The sequence below is a fragment of the Carassius auratus genome, chromosome 3 (genome assembly GCF_003368295.1).
Source record: "Carassius auratus strain Wakin chromosome 3, ASM336829v1, whole genome shotgun sequence".
Taxonomy (NCBI): domain Eukaryota; kingdom Metazoa; phylum Chordata; class Actinopteri; order Cypriniformes; family Cyprinidae; genus Carassius; species Carassius auratus.
In genome coordinates this window covers 28,805,083-28,822,909 of record NC_039245.1, presented here as the reverse complement: position 1 = coordinate 28,822,909, position 17,827 = coordinate 28,805,083, and the positions used below count along the sequence as shown (strand labels likewise).

General features: G+C 39.9%; 1 protein-coding gene across 1 annotated transcript in view; it reads right to left on the bottom strand.

Moving 5' to 3' along the window:
• The window catches only part of LOC113053406 (netrin-1-like), a 60,029-nt gene that overhangs the window by 40,404 nt on the left and 1,798 nt on the right, over positions 1-17,827 (bottom strand). The window lies entirely within an intron of this gene.

Sequence of the window (17,827 nt, the reverse complement as noted above, 5' to 3'; positions counted from 1 at the left end):
TGCATACAAACACAAATGCACATACTCGCACATACATATAAACTTGATCAGTGCATATACACCTATTAAACACTCGCACATACATATAAACTCGCTGCATACAAACACAAATGCACATACTCGCACATACATATAAACTCGATGAGCGCATACACATCCATAAAACACTCGTGCATACAAAAACAATAACATTTACTAACGTATACAGTTCAGATGAGAAAAACATGTGTACATGTATATATGCGAGTGATTTCATATGTGGATGTGCGTGAATTTTCAGTATAAACGGAAGGCATTTCAGTGTAAACGGAAGGCGTTTCAGTTTAAAAGGAAGTCGTTTAAGCGTGTACGGAAGTAACCTGTCTAAATACCGCATTTGCAATCATGGACCGGGATTGTGCTACACCTGAAGCATTTTGCGGAATGTTCTTTTTTCGCCCACTATTATAAGATCAATTACCATCAGTTTGTGTGGCCTGCTCACCTGCAGTCTCTGCCTGCAGTCAGAAACACAATCTGAATCGCGCACTTTGTTTTCGGCCTTCGAGCCCTGGTGGCATACAAAGCATCAATAACACCGCAAACGATGCGATCATCCGCCGGCGAAGTTCACGGACCGTGATATCACACTTGTCAGTGGTAAAGTAACTGGCAGTTTCGATCTAGAAAAAGGTGAGAATTTCACTTCTATGCAATCTTCACGAAATAACTTCCAAACGCTATGCAAGTTAACGTTACACACACACACATACACAGAGGGAGAGAGAGAGCGAGAGAGAGTTCCCTATCATAGGTCACTTCGATGCTGCGGTGACGTCACCACGTATGGGAACACCTCCGGTGTGACGAATGTCTGAAGCCCTATACCATCCCGCCAATCCTATTGGCCAAATGGCGCATAGCACCACCCTACGCATGCGCACGCATGATATACCTGGGTGCAGCGCGCCATTTCGCTCAGATTTCATTCCTTCAGGAATAGCGAATCTTCTGTGCCCTATCATCTCGCGTTCTCCAGCGATTTTCTTCGAGCAGTGTTAACTCCTCTTTCGCGGACGCGATGAGTCAACGAAAGGTAAGAGCCGTATATGGGTTTATCACAGGGAGGCACTCATGAGAGATTCGTTTGCAGCCTCTCTCATGTTCTCTCTGTGATAGCCTACGGCTATGGTAAAATAAGAAAAGTATCCGCGCTCTGGAGTCTATTTCTTCAGTCGCCTCGCGTCTAACCCCCACCGTTCGCTTCTGCGGTCGCCGAGGCCCCGCACGAGGTGTTGGTTAGGGGCGATATGTGCGGCTTGACTATGAGTACAGTGATGCACTGGAGTTTCCACTTGCTCGCTCTCCCCTACTCGAGCGCGTTGATCAGAGCAGTTTTGCTTTATACTATGTTGTCTAACCGCAGCTTCTACTCAGAGTAGGCTCTGACCTGCATAAGCGGTTCTCTCCCTCCGAGCGGACAGGAGAAACGCGCTTCCCCTTCCTCAGTGTGCTACATGGCGGACTGCTATTATATAGCGATGCCGTTTGACTACCTCTCTAGCCGAACGGATCGCGCCAAACTCCGCCGCGACCTAGTCTCGTCTAGACGTATCGAGTCGTGTCTATTTCGGCAAATTTTATTCTCTTATTACGGTTCTTTACGAGAAGCCTCTCGTTCTTTCCCCACACTCTAACATTGACCGTCTCGCAGCACAAGCACTTCGAGCGTCACTGAACTGAGCTGTTATTTGAGCGCCCCTCAGACACTGCACAATTCAGTCTTCAGAGTTTGAGGGACGGCACAAGAGACTGGCGAATTTGGCCAGTTTATGACGGCTCACACAGCTGCCGCGTTCTCGCTAGCGGCGTGGCCCTATGTTTATCTCGTTGGATTAAATCCTGCCGTGGACACGCTTCAGGATTATACACAACGAAACACAGCGAGTTTGACGCATGCATTTCCTTCTATGTTTGCCGGGGTCTGTGCCCTCCACTGAAGAGTGCTGTTGGACTGCTAATGCACATCCAACCCTCTCACTGCAGTCCCCACGCTCTAACATTGACTGTCTCGCAGCACAAGCACTTCGAGCGTCACTGAACTGAGCTGTTATTTGAGCGCCCCCTCAGACACTCTGCACTATTCAGCCTTCAGAGTCTGAGGGACGCCACAAGAGGCTGGCAAATATGGCCAGTTATGACGGCTCACACAGCTGCCGCGTTCTCGCTAGCGGCGTGGCCTATGTTTTCTTGTTGGATTAAATCCTGCCGTGAACACGCTTCAGGATTATATACAACGAAACGCAGCGAGTTTGACGCATGCGCTTTACTTCATGTTTGCCAGGGTCTGTGCCCTCCACTAGAGAGTGCTGTTGGACTGCTAATGCACATCCAACCCTTTCACTGCAGTCCCCACGCTCTAACATTGACTGTCTCGCAGCAAAGGCACCTCGAGCATCATTGGATTGAGCTATCATTTGAGCGCCCCTCAGACACTCTGCACAATCCAGCCTTCAGAGTCTGAGGGACGCCACGAGAGACTGGCGAATATGGCCAGTTATGACGGCTCACACAGCTGCCGCGTTCTCGCTAGCGGCGTGGCCTAATGTTATCTTGTTGGATTAAATCCTGCCGTGAACACGTTTCAGGATTATACACAACGAAACGCGGCGAGTTTGACGCTTGCGCTTTCCTTCTATGTTTGCCAGGGTCTGTGCCCTCCACTAGAGAGTGCTGTTGGACTGCTAATGCACATCCAACCCTCTCACTGCAGTCCACACGCTCTAACATTGACTGTCTCGCAGCAAAGCCACCTCGAGCATCATTGGATTGAGCTATCATTTGAGCGCCCCCTCAGACACTCTGCACAATCCAGCCTTCAGAGTTTGAGGGACGGCACAAAAGGCTGGCAGAGATGGCCAGTTTATGACTGCTCATACAGCCGCCACGTTCTCGCAATGGCGACGTGGCCCGATTTTTATCTTGGTGAATTTAATCCTGCCGTGGATACGCTTCAGGATTATACACAACGAAACGCAGCAAGTTTACGCATGCGGTTTACTTCATGTTCGCCAGGGACTGTGCCCTCCACTAGAGAGTGCTGTTGGACCGCTAATGCGCATCCAACACTCTCACTGCAGTCCCTACGCTCTAACATTGACTGTCTCGCAGCAAACAGCGCTTCGAGCAGCATTGGATCGGGCTGTAACGCCAGGCGTAAATAATAAATAATAATCCCTCAGACACTGCGCAATCCAGCTTTCAGATCTTGAGGGGCGATTCAAGGGTCTTACACAGACGACCCGTTTATGACGGCTCGCACAGCCGCCGTTTTAGTTAGCGGCAGAGCCTGATGTTCAATTCGTTGGTCTAATTCCTGCCGTGGACACGTTCAGGAATATACACAACGGGACGCAATAGCTCTTATGCATACACTTCCCCTGTGCACGAATGCCGCAGGCTTTTCCGTGCACGGACATTATGTGTATGACAGCGTTGCAGAAAGCGGAAATTTGAGACTGCTAGTATCGTTTTGGGTCGCGTGGAACGCTTGCCCGGCATTTCTCAATGGGTGTTACGCACAATTGTCACGGATACACCAATTCGTTTTTTAGAGGCCCGCCTCTTTCCGCTGAATTCTTTTCACGGTGGTAGACTTATGGTAATAGCAGTGTTGTGACAGGAGATGTCAACTCTGCTGAGCAAATGGGCTATAGAAGTCGTAGACCCCGTACTTCTCAATGCATGGATGTAGCTCTGGCCCCGTTGCGGCTCCAGGGCGTCCGTCTGTTAACCACTTGGACGATTGGCAGCGGCATTCCCCGTAATTTGTCTGGGGTTACTTCACATGCGCCCTTTTCAGTGGAAAAGTGGGCGGAAAGACGAAATATTTCACCCCGTTGTCTTCCGCATCCGACGATTTCGGTGACACGGAGTTGTGTGATGTCATTAAAGCTATGGATGCCAACCGAGTTTCTCCTACCGGTGTTCGGCTGGGGATTTGAGCTTTCCCAGAGACCGTCACGACGGATGCGTCTTTGACCGGTTGTGGAGCTGTTTGTCAAGGGCTACCAGCCCATGGAGTGTGGTCCGCTGCACAACGCAGTTGGTATATAAACCGGTTGGAATTACTGGCAGTTTTCTGGCTCTCCAGTAATTCGCGAATCTGCTGATCGGCCGTCTTGTGCTGCTCAGATCAGACAACACAGCGTTTGTCTCATACCTGAATCATTAGGAAGGATTACGCTCCCGCCCCCTGTGCAGGCTGGCGAGACATGTTCTTCTCTGGTCTCAGAGAAAATTTCTGTCGATCCGAGTTGTTCATGTCCCCGGACGTTTGAACTTCGGAGCAGATATGCTATCCAGACGGGCTCTGGAACAGGGAGAATGGAGATTACACCTCCAGACGGTGAATCTTTTATGGCGGATATTCGGCAAGCGAAAGTGGATTTATTCGCGTCAAACATGACTACGCATTGCCCGCTATGGTTCTCCCTATGCCCCCCATCGCCCCTGGGCGTGGATGCATTAGCTCACAGCTGGCCCACGACCAGTCTGTATGCTTTTCCTCCGATTCGTTTGATCCCAGCGGTATTATGCAGAATACGGTGGGACAGAGTGGATCAGCTGCTGCTGGTGGCTCCGCGATGGCACACGCAGCCGTGGTTTGCGGATCTGATCAGTCTGCTAGCGGGCTCTCCTTGGAGATTCCCCTCAGACAGGATTTATTATCACAAGCACAGGGGCTGATTTGGCACCCGAGGCCGGATCTGTGGAAACTGTGGGCGTGGCCACTGAGCGGAGTGCATTAGGATGTCCCAGTCTTTCTGTTGAAACCACTGAGACTATATTGAATTCTAGAGCAGCTTCTACGAGACGCTTATATGCTTTCAAGTGGAGACTGATTACAGCCTGGTCTGGCAATCGTAATGTGGATCCAGTTTACTGCCCAGTGGCTTCAGTGCTGGAGTTCCTCCAGGATTGTTTTTCGGATGGCGTAACACCAGCCACTTTTAGGTTTACGTGGCAGCCATTTCAGCTTACCACGAATACATAGGCGGTGCCTCTATGAGGCGTCATCCACTAGTTTCTCGTTTCGTACAGCGTGCGCGACGGCTGAGGCCTTTCCGCCCTGTGCGAGTTCCTTCATGGGGTTTATCCATTGTGTTGCTAGGTTTATCAGGGCATCCGTTTGAGCCCTTGGAGACCGTATTGGATAAATTCTTGACACTGAAGACACTTCTTCTCATGGCTTTATCCTCCCTCAAGAGAGTTGGGGATTTACAGGCTCTTCTGTTTCACCCTCATGCATGGAATTTGCACCGGGCTCTGTGAAGGTGCTGCTGCGGCCCAGGCCTAACTATGTTCCTAAGGTCGCATCTAACCTCTTTCGCTTTCAGCAAGTGTTCCTGGAAGCTTTTTCACCTGCTGAGGCTGGATCAGAAGATCTAAGTCTTTGCCCTGTGAGAGCTTTAAAGACTTATGTGGATCGTACAGCCCCTTGGCGTGAATCTGACCAGCTGTTTGTCTGTCTTGGACATAAAAGTAAGGGCCATGCGGTTCCAAAACAGCACATGTCCCATTGGCTGGTGGAGGCAATTTCTTTGGCCTATGAGGCGCGCGGACTCGCTTCGCCCTTAGGAATTAAGGCTCATTCCACTTGAGCTGTGGCTTCTTCTCAAGCTTTTCTCAGTGGATCTTCTATGGATGATATCTGTGCTGCGGCAGGATGGTCCTCACCGAGCACTTTTATCAAGTCCTACAGTCTGGATGTGAGGATGGCCCCTGGCTCCCGGGTTCTCTCCGCTTGAGCAGATGCTTCCTCGGATCTCAGTTATCAGGTACGTCAGGCGTTTTGGTATATCGTTCCCATACGTGGTGACGTCACCGCAGCATCGAAGTGACCTATGATAGGGAACATCTCGGTTACGTATGTAACCTTGGTTCCCTGAATAGGGAACGAGATGCTGCGGTTCTGGCCGTTCCGTACCTTGATAACTTCTTCATCTTCAGTCATGAAATCTGAGCGAAATGGCGCGCTGCACCCAGGTATATCATGCGTGCGCATGCGTAGGGTGGTGCTATGCGCCATTTGGCCAATAGGATTGGCGGGATGGTATAGGGCTTCAGACATTCGTCACACCGGAGGTGTTCCCATACGTGGTGACGTCACCGCAGCATCTCGTTCCCTATTCAGGGAACCAAGGTTACATACGTAACCGAGATGTTTAACTGCCTCTAGTTAAAAAAATATAAAATGTGTTCCCAACTAAGTCCCACTAGTGAACTTAGCCATTTTCAGAATTAAGTGTTTAAGCTATTTGCACAGAATCGGAATATCATAACTTCATAATATAGTGAGTATGTTTGCAAATATTTTGAACAAAACAAATAAAATAAAAGCGATCCATGTGTCATACAGATCTATCGTGGCTGTGTTGTCACATGACAAGCATGACGCGTCGCCATGGAAACATTAAGGCGGTACATTCTAAAATAACGGTCGCCTAAAGAAACTCACGCTGGGGCTCAGCTAGAATATTTTAAACTCATGTGCGAAAGGGTTTTATTTCTGAAAATGGCTAAGCTCAAGAGGGACTGGGACTATTTCGTGAAGATTGCATAGAAGTGAAATTGTGAAATTCTCACCTTTTTCTAGATCGAAACTGCCAATTAACTTACTGCTGAAGAGTGTGATATTATGGTCCTTGAACTCGCCTGTGTTATGAAATGTTCAGTGTCTGAGATATTTGGTGTCATTGAGAATAAAAAACTATATATAAAGACTCGTATGCAGTAACAACTATTTAACTTTTTTTTTCTCCTTAAAAAAGGTTTCACATGGAAGTGCATGAGAGCCTACAGTTCATGTGGAGAATCTGTTTGTTTGTAATTAATGTATATGTTACAAATCAGCAGAGTTTGATACTTGCACTTCTGCCTGTTATTTTGTTCCTAGTTTGCAGAAGCTCTTCTAATGGGGGAGACTCATTCTCAAGTTATATATGAGCCACTACTGCACACATACATGAAGACATGGGTAAACCCAACCTTCTCAGAATTAACTTAAGTTTTTTATTTTCTGATGCAGGGGATGGTGGATGTGTACTTTATCAGTGTAATAGTTAAACATCATATGCAAAAAAAAAAAAAAAAAACCTTGTTTGATACAAATGTTGTATTATTAACCAGTTTTAAAGTTTTACTACATTCTGTTCCTGAAATCCACAATTTTGAAATCAAGATAATCAAATCAAGCACAACCTAATAAAACATGTTTCGTGAATAAAGGGTATTGTAAAAAAAAAAAAAAAAAAGAGCATGGTCTGAGGACAATTAATCTCAAAGTGCACCACAATGCAGTATATGATTAAAGACAAAAAAAAAGTGAATAAAGACATTTTACACCCTTTTTTTAACTATAGAGTACATTTTATCTACTAAATGTATCAGTTTTAGAAAAAAAAATTGATCAAGAATCTTCCAGTTCATGTGTGTGTGTATATATATATATATATATATATATATATATATATATATATATATAACATTTCGTTTTGTTATTAAAAACTTTTTTTTTTTTGAATGACTGAGCAAACGATTAGGAATGACACAGATCCCTGTCCATAATTGCAAATTTGGTTACTTCCGTTCACACTTAAACGCCTTCCGTTTACACTGAAATGCCTTCCGTTTATACTGAAATGCCTTCCGTTTATACTGAAAATTCACGCACATCCACATATGAAATCACTCGCATATATACATGTACACATGTTTTTCTCATCTGAACTGTATACGTTAGTAAATGTTATTGTTTTTGTATGCACGAGTGTTTTATGGATGTATATGCACTGATCAAGTTTATATGTATGTGCGAGTATGTGCATTTGTGTTTGTATGCAGCGAGTTTATATGTATGTGCGAGTGTTTAATAGGTGTATATGCACTGATCAAGTTTATATGTATGTGCGAGTATGTGCATTTGTGTTTGTATGCAGCGAGTTTATATGTATGTGCGAGTGTTTAATAGGTGTATATGCATGGATCAAGTTAATATGTATATGTGAGTGTCTGTAGGTGTATGCACGTGTCAAGTTTATATGTATACGCAAGTTATTCACAAGTGTGTATGCATACATTGCTAACATTATATGTATTGGTATCGATTTCATATTAGTGTTCACGTGTATTTTATATATGTATTTTTGAACATTCAGTAGTATGCATGTATATGCGAGTAATTTATAGGTGTATATGCACGTGTTTTATGTATGTATTGATAAGCGAAGTTTGATTTAAATCCTACACGGCGCCTCATAGTTATACCCAACTGTATGTGAGCAAAGTCAATAAAAGCACAATCATTTGTCCAATGCACTAGCATTAAACAAGCATTCTCAGGAAAAAGAGACCCTCTCTGGCTCAAAATGACACAAGGGTTAAAAAAAAGGATTTCCTCTAAAATCAAAGCAAAACATGCATAAAAAGTCTCCATATTCCTCTCCTTAATGTGCACAAGGATGTCTTAAAGGGGTCCTGTCATGTGGAATCAAATTTTCCTTGATCTGTTAAGATTTAAAAAGAGTTTAATGGTCTTTGAAAACATAATGTAATTTTAGAATTCAGAACATCCTCAAAGTAAAAAGTCTTTTATTGAAGTTAAGCTGCTCTTTTCAAACATTACTAACCTTTTAAGTGAAAGGCTTAACAAAAAAAAAGACACGATACAGCCCTTTTAAGATCTTTTGTACTGCATGCCAGTGACCAGTTTTTAACATTCAAGTTTATTCCATTATTCCACTAGATAAGAAAAAAAAAACTAGGAGATGTACGTATTGTTTCTACAAGCCAAACCCAAGTAAAGGCTGTAAATGTTTGTCACATGAAAACAGTCAGACTCGTTTAGAAGCACCAAACAAAAAGGGAAGACTGAAACTTGCAGTCTGTCTGGAGGGGTATTTTCTGTAGATGTCACAGTGGCCTGAAACTCAACCAATCTGCCAAGACGCCTGTAGCAGAGCTGTGAATGACAAACTTCAGGAGATCGTTCATGTGATGATGCATAACAGTAAACTCCACCTGATGTACAGTTTGAGCTGAATAACCACTAAACTGAGACTTACTGCGATTTCTGAAACAAACATGAAAATACATGAACAGATTAATAATATTAGAATCTCTTAAATGATTTGAAAAAAAAAAGATCATTAGTCAAAAAATTGTTACGTTTTAATTAACTGAGTTTTCAGCTTCATTAATTCATGTTTAAATCAATGTGATACTAGCCATTTCTTTTTAATTGTTTGTAAAATCGACGTGCAATTTCTGAGGGAAAATTGTTTTGACACCAATTTATTTATTTTTCAGTGCATGATTATTCAAAGAAATAACATAGAGAGGTTGTTAGGGTTTGCCACGATGTTTTTGATGGTTGCTAAGACATTAAGTGGTTGCGTATAAGTCAGAATTTATCGTTACTTTACAGCTTTTGATCAGACAGGCAGCAAAAATCCAATTATTTTAATATCTAACTCAAATATAATTCGTAATAAATCACTACAATAAGTTTTTACTATACGCTAACATTTTATTTTAACATGCACAGACTAGTTGTACATTCAAATGCACAGTATGCCAATAAACATATATAATAAAATCAAACATGTGTATTAACACTACTGGTCAAAAGTTTGGGGACAGCAATATTATTAAGTCTCTTATGCACTAAGGCTGCATTTATTTTATAAACAAATTCTATAAAAACAGTAATATTGTAAAATAGTATTACTATATTAAGTTACAATTTTCTACTTTAACATATTGTAAAATCACATTTATTCTTGTGATGTAAAGCTGTATTTTCAGCATCATTACTGAACACAGAACATCATTACTTTATCATCAATGCTAAAAACAGTTTTGCTGCTTAATATGTTTGTGAAAACCTTGACATTTTTTTTCTCTGGAGTCTTTGCTTAATATACTGTAAAATTCAAAAGAACCGCATTTATTTGAAATATACATTTTTGGTAAAATTGTAAATCTCTTTACTGTCATTTTTTAATCTATTTAATGCATCCTCGATGAAGAAAAGTACTGATGTCTTTAAAGAAAAAACTTCTGAACAGTAATGTTAATATAAACTAGTGTTCTCAGAAGTTCTTCAGGGAAAAGTTTTTTTTTTCTTTTCTTTAGTTTTACATTTTGGGTCTGTTTTGAACTGTATTTACTCATTTATTTAGCATGCATTTGATTATGAAAGCTGTATTTGTGTTTGTGGACTGTACGTGCATTTAAGTTTTGGGTATTTATAGTGCATAAAAAATGGGTGCTAAGGAATGGCGGGTGTTTTAGCTCAGACCCTTGACAGAGCAGCCACTGAGTGATCTTGACGTTTGCGCTTTGTCGTGTTGGACACAGGACACAGTATTCACCCTGTTTCCCATTAGAGAGTGTAGAGGGCAGAAAGCATATCTCAACAGAGTTATCCTGCGGAAATAGAGGTCACTATCTGGACAAATATACCGGTTTTAGGGCTCAGGCCTTTGGCGTGATTTGAAATGTGTCCAGCTAACAGCTTAGCTTACACAGGAAGGATTCACCAGTTTCCAAAAAGTACGTTTTTCTGTATTAATTTACTGAATAGGAGAAATATTTTCCACACTGGAAGTGAAATGCTGACGTGAAGTGATGAAATCAAATCCAGTCAAAACATATGTGTTGTCTACTATAGAGTACAATGGGGGGGGTGTATTTTTGTAGGCCAAAATCAAGAAACAAGTCATGCGACAACTTTTCTACATATGTAATACAAGGCTGTTAACAGATCAAATTAACGAATAATATAATGACCTCTGAACCTATAGTGCTTATATATCATATTTAACGTAATATAGACTGAAACATTGATTTCTTGAAGCATTTAACATGCAGAACTTAAATGCATCACAAATGTTTCATTTGGACTTTACTGATGAGAAAAACAGTCGCACAACATCTAAGCCACAAATACAAGGCAATGATCCCAAAGTGGCTTTACAGACAGAAATCTGATCTTCTGAGATGGTATAATATGTAGAATAGTTATGATGACTTAAAAATGCTTCTGCTCTCTGACAGCATGCAGGCCACCCAGCGGGAGATCTCGACTCTGTCTGAATCATCTCTCAAAAGCCAATGACAAAAGACCTTCATCCATCATTTCCTCCCCGCTGGCAGCCATTGTGCAGATGTAGTCATGAGTGGACTCATTTCTGCGTTCACTGCAAACACAGTCCTTGATGTTTGTTGGTGGGGGTGAGCTTCCAGTTTAGGGAACAGCAGTGTTGATGAAGCTAGTTTGAAACTGTTAGCCAAGCTACATTAAAAGCTACGTGTCCGTTTAGTCTAGCATTCATTATTCCATCTCCTCTCTCTCTAGCTCAGGACGGTCCTGCGCTAACCAGAGCGCTATCACAAATGCGGGCCAAAAAGATTCAAACCGGAACAGCAAAACCAACAAAAACATTCATGTCACCACACGCAAGCAGATATTGACTCTCTCACAAATACAACTACCCACAATCCTTAGATCCCAAAATACACATTTACTTTGAGCTGCTTTTGCCCACTAAAAGAATGTTAGCACGGTCAACATACTGTGTCATCACTTTTGCAAACAATACTCACACATACTGCGTTTTAAATACTTAAATGATGCTTTTAAGGAATAGTTTTTTGGTAGATGTGGCATGGTAATACCATGGTATTCTTTGTATGCCTCAGAGAATCATGTAAATATCGTGGTTTATAGTTATGGGTTGTAATGTCGTGGATAATGTAATGGGTTTTTAATGGATGGTATTGTTTTCTAAACTCTTAAAAGTAGTGTGTTTTCACAATGATACTGTAGAAGAGCAGTTTAAGGTTCCTGAATGACTTTTCGTGGACAGTTCTTAAAAGAGCCATTTTTTGTCTTAGTGTGAAGAGCTTTTGAATAACATGAATAATCTTTTTTGGAATGGAAAGGTTCCATGGATGTTAAAGTTCTTCATGGAACCATCGATACAATAAAGAATCTTTATTTTTAAGGGGGTGCTTACATGATCCTATTTTCTTCTAAAAATGGATGTTTTGGCTGTTCATTTACATGACAACACCGTTTTATGGGGGCCTGAAAAAAACTTTTGAAAACTTTAAAAACAATATAATTTTCATCGCTGTCTAAACTCTGAAAATGTACAAATGTATGAAAACGGAGACATCATGCACATGTGTATTATGCGTATAATGTGTTTTTAGGTATGTGCATCGTTGCATAGTGTTTCTTTACAAAAGTGACATTGCCACCTACTGGCCTGGCATGCATAATACAGAGATTTTTTGTTTTGTTTTGTTTTTAGTTTTTTTGCGGATCCATGATCCACTTGTGGGTATCATTTTCACAATGTTATTGTCTGTATATACATTATATATATATATACATAAGTATTATATAATTTAAGTTATAGTGCATTTAGGATAGATTTGTTAGACCAGCCAATGTAAATCAGTCCCAGTATATACAGAAGATGCTCTTGTTGCAAGGAGGTTGAAATTCATATAATTTATTCAGCAGGCTATCACAGTGAATATAAAAACATCATTATATTATAATTTGTTGTATATGCGGTTCAGTACTGCCACAGAACCATTGTATTCAGGTTCAGCATTTCACAGATGATCCTTCATTTTCCCAAGACAAGTGTATTTCAAAAGTATCATCACAGGACCCGAAAACCTGCCGGAAAGCTTTGGCAACAATTTCAACCCCTGGGGTGAAAAACCAGCAGAGACATCCAAAAAAGAGATTCAAATAATACCCAAAAGGCTGATCACAAATATACACCGACTGACGGGGGATTAAAAACATAAATATTAGCAGGGAAACAAGCAGAAGGCCAAAGCAAGCAGACCCTTCCACCAGAAAACGGACCACCTCTCCTAACCCGCCTCTAAAACCAGGATATATCGTGTTTTCTCTGAACTCCCATGAAGCCAAACAAAGCCGTTTGGCTCATAAGTCATGTGTGTTTTGAATTATGAGCTCAACAAAACAAAATCCCTAAAACATGGAGATCTTTGCCCAGAGGACTGGCGATACATTGGGGTTTGGATTACTTTTTTGTGTTTTCTTTGTATTGTTCAGTTCTGTTTTTTTTTATTTCCTTCCCCTGTACCTTACCACAAAAACACAAGCTTGTGATCCTACAGTTTTGGTTTGTCAAACAATGCTTGTGGTTTAGTGGATGTTTTTAAAATGGCTATAAATAGACGAAATGTATTGAAGAATTGTTCTCTGAACAAAAGTAGCATAACCAGTCAATAGAAAGTAAGTTCATAAATACAATAGAGCCTTTTAAAATGTGTTATTTTTTCTTCTCAATTTAGTTTTTTTTTTAATTACTATCAGAGGTGTTTCCTAAGGATGTCATATTTTTCACATCCTTTGATTGGATGGTCAGAGAGTGTATTGTTGTCAGAGATACTAACCAGCACACTGTAAATCATTAATGTTGTTTTCACAGTATTACTGTATTCTCAGGTTTCTTATTGTATTCACTGTGGACAGTATGTTATTGTAGATTTTCAGCGCATTCTGGGAAAGGTTTAGCCTACTGTAAATCTAAATACAGTAGTACCAAATTCCTGCAAAAAACAGCCACACAGCCCCCCGTGCAACGGCTCTGTGACAGACTCATTGTGAAGATGAAAGCCCACTAGAGTACGGTAGGGTAATTTTCATTTTTGGCTTTACTTTAAACATTTTATTCTGATGTTATTTGCAAGATATAAAGCTACGTTTACGTTTACGTAAGAATATTATGTCTAAAATGAAATTTGTTCCTGAAAAATTGTTTAGCTAGAGGAATTTTTAAAAAAATAAAGTAATTGATTTAAAAATCTAGAAGTCATTGATTTAAAAAATAATTAATGTGATTATTATTTTAATACACTAAAATAAATTCATAATAAAAGTAAAATATTATAAAAAATCTACAATAATTTTCAAAATTATAAACAAATATTTATTGGGGGAAAAAGGCTAAAATGTTACTGAAATATGTTTGAGCAAGACACTGCAGTAATGGAAATCACTTAAGTGATAATAAAATTGAAAAAAAAAAGGAAATCATAATGCTATTACTATTACAAAGTATTAAAAAATATATTTTAAAATATAATATAATATAAATATTATAAAATACTATGTTCACTTCTGAACACGGTTGAACACACTGGAGGAACTGAATGTCGAGCGGTTGTTGTTTTCTGCAGGGAGACTCAGAGGTTTTATGACATCACCCTTTTGCACAGTTCTTTCATCAGACTTATGGTCCGTTAACAACACTGAGAAAACCACAGATGGTCCGCAGACCTCGAGCAGCTCTTTATGGTAGCCCAGAAATCTGCTGGCGGTTCCTTTTCGTCACATCCCAGCAGGCCAAAAACACCACGACTCGGAGGACCACAGTGGAACAATGCAGAGAGATCCAACACAAGACAACTCCAGCAGTCTGCTCTGTGTCAAGAGCTGCGATGCACGTCTGCCTTAATCAGCTTCCACGCACGGCTTCACTTCAACGCTTTTACTCGACAACAAAGTTTTGCTAACACAAACAGCAATCTGTAAACTATTCATTCAATTATACAATCCCTGATAGAAGTCTACGCATACATCTGGAGCGCAGAAAACCTTCATATCTATTTTTAGGTTTCTGTGTTGGAAGGAGGATTGAACTAATCCCAACTCATTGAAAAATTCCTGCCAGCCGAAGACATATTTGTGCGCAATGAAATGTAATGTTTGGAAAGTTTCCGAAGAAGCAAAATTTTCATCTGGTCATCATGTCTACAAATGCTTTTAGTGAAATTGTGAAAGGTTTGATCTTAGGAATGCTATGGATCATCAATGAGATTTGCTGTCTTCATTCAAGGGAGGTTTTATCACCATTGTATATTTCCACCATGGAATAAAAAAATAAAACATTTTCTCAAATTTTCAGATTTGTTCCCCCTCAGAATTGCAAGAAAAAACGTTTTTTTTTATATTTTTTTATCTGAAGTTTAAATACTGCAGTAGCTGAAAAAGAGATATGTGCACTGTGGTACATAAATACAAATATAATATATACAGTATATTAAATTCAATATCATAACAAAGAGCAATGTAATGGCACATTTAGCCTTTGTAACCCAACACAAATGATTTTTGTATTGTGTCTGTGTCATGTAACTGTGAGAGATCCTGTTATTTAGCTTCTCATATTTTACAAAGACACAAAGTTCACATATTAAACCATCAGTCTGTGAGTTCTCTATGCTTGAATAGTTTATGAAAGGTTAAATGCATCATAAACAGTGGCATCATGCACTTCATTTCTAAGGAGGCATTAGTGTCAGTTCTGGCTTACTTGATGAGATAAACCTTTATTTTTAACCTTTTTAACTATTTTCTGTAATAGTTAATCTGTAATCTTCATACTCCACTATGCATGTGTGGAATATACTGTATGAGAAATAAATACACTTGTTATATCACTGCTCATGTCTTACAAAAATGCAAAGTTCATATAAACTACCAAGCCATCAGGAGCTCAGGAAATACTCGGAAACAACTGTGTGCTACTGTGAGATCTCTATGTGTGAAGCAGTTCATCAAAGACAAAAAGCATCAAAACATTTGTAACTATAAACTGCGGCATCCGTGTCAATTCTGGATTACCTGACAAGAAAACTTCCTCGGTTTTTCATGGAACAGAACTTTCTCTTTGTAACAAATGATCACGGTTAGACTGACCGAATTTACACAAGCAAATAAACCAATTTAAATAAATTCATACACCTTCCGTCACTGCATTTCAGAGCTTTTTTAACAAATCTGCACATTTATTTTCACAAATGCATACAGTTTTTGGAAGCTGCATTTAAAAATGTCTTTGAATGAACATGATGCTTTTGATAGTGAAATCCGAAAAATTCATTTTAAGCAACTTTTGTGTGATGATAAATATTTTTCTATTAAATAATTAATATTTTTTCTTACTAATAACATAACATTATTTTAACCTCTGCATGTAAGACTTTGCAGAAAAATAAAAACATTTATATTATATTATATTATATTATAAATAATATATAATAATACACAAATGTGGAAATAACAGTATAACTACAGGGCCTATTTAAAACAATGTTTTTCTCAGTCTGCTGGCTTTTTGCCCTGCATGTTTTTGCAGGTTTGGCAAAAATTGTACAGTGCATACATAAAATCTGAAAATATCTATCTAGATAACATTCCTGTCGTCCTGTCAATGCTACACTTAATTTCCTACAGATACCTGTCGTGCTCACCTTATTCCACTGAGCAGAATGGACAGAATCCGGACAGAAAGACTTACTCTTAATTATGAGGCGCTTGATCAAAGCAAGTGAATATGTACCAGATGTAACAATCTCTTTGAAAAAGTTTGACTTTTTTTTTTTTTTTTTCTGTCACAGATCTTATTTACAGCTTCATCATCAAGTCTTCCTGTTCAACTCTGTATTGTGGCGTGCAAAAGCACACAGTGAGAAAACAGCTTCTGTCAGTCATCTCTCGTATCAGGATGGTGGTGATACGAGATGGAGAATGAACTTTTATTTATAACCACAGCCCTACTGACACACATCCATCTACTGCTCAAAACTGTTGGCATACGCATGACGGCCATCTGTCAGGAGCGTTTAATAACCGTTCACACTTTTTAATTCAGTTTTTGACTTCACCGAGTGACAAAAAACTCATCAAACAGAGCATTTGCTGACAGCGTGATGCTTTCATCGTGGAGTCGTGTTGAACACGGCGTGAATAGAGTAGAGGAAATCTTTTTATGCCAGTAATTGTGACAGGCAATGTATGAATTTGATGAAACACCTGCGGCAGCCCTTATAATGATCAATTTGTGAAAAAGAAAGGAATTATAGAGTTCTTTCACAATGAGATCCTCGTGCTCGTGTTTTCTAAACCGATTTTATTTTCTCCTTTGACTTTTAATCTGGAAACCAGCAGTTTACTTTCAACTCGCCAAAACAAACAACAAGACCGATGCAATCTTTCCTTCAATCTGATAATGACACCTGCCCTGCAATAACACGACAAGCCTTTTCAGCAAATCTCCCCCTCCAGAGTGTTTCCTTCCACAGAGTGGATGTTGAAAGGCACATCCAAACTGAGTTACACCCACAAGCCATTAAACTGAATAACTATGAGCACTAGCAGGGAGGACGGTATGATATTTGAAGGATTTCAAGCTCATTTTGTTGCACAAAATGCAGCAGGGGCATGTTTAAAGATTAAATGACCTTGATTACAAAACCAATTTGTTTTAATCTAATCAAATGTCTCAAATCTTATCAAATGATCACAAGAATGATCACAGGAGTAAAAATTATGTGGGACTGCATAGGATTTACAGTATGTGAAAACATGGACACGCTCTATGTTCTTCTCACAACAAAAGCTGCAATAAAGTAAAACCTACCTAAACTAATATAATTTTATTCATTACAATGAATTAAGTTTATTTTGTGAATTCAGTGGGGTTTCAATAAACCAGTGTGCCCTGTTTTAGTTTAAATGTGAAAGTTAAAATCTTGTTTACAAAAAAAAATGAATCCCAGCTCCTGAAATAAAAAAGAAGATGATTAATCTTGATGTTCCATAAGTTCATTAACTGAAATTTTGGCACTAATGTTGATCAATTAATCAGGAAAGAAAAAATAAAGGCTGACAAATCGTTCAGACAAACTCAGTGCCTTATTTTTACCTCATCATCACCTCAACCCA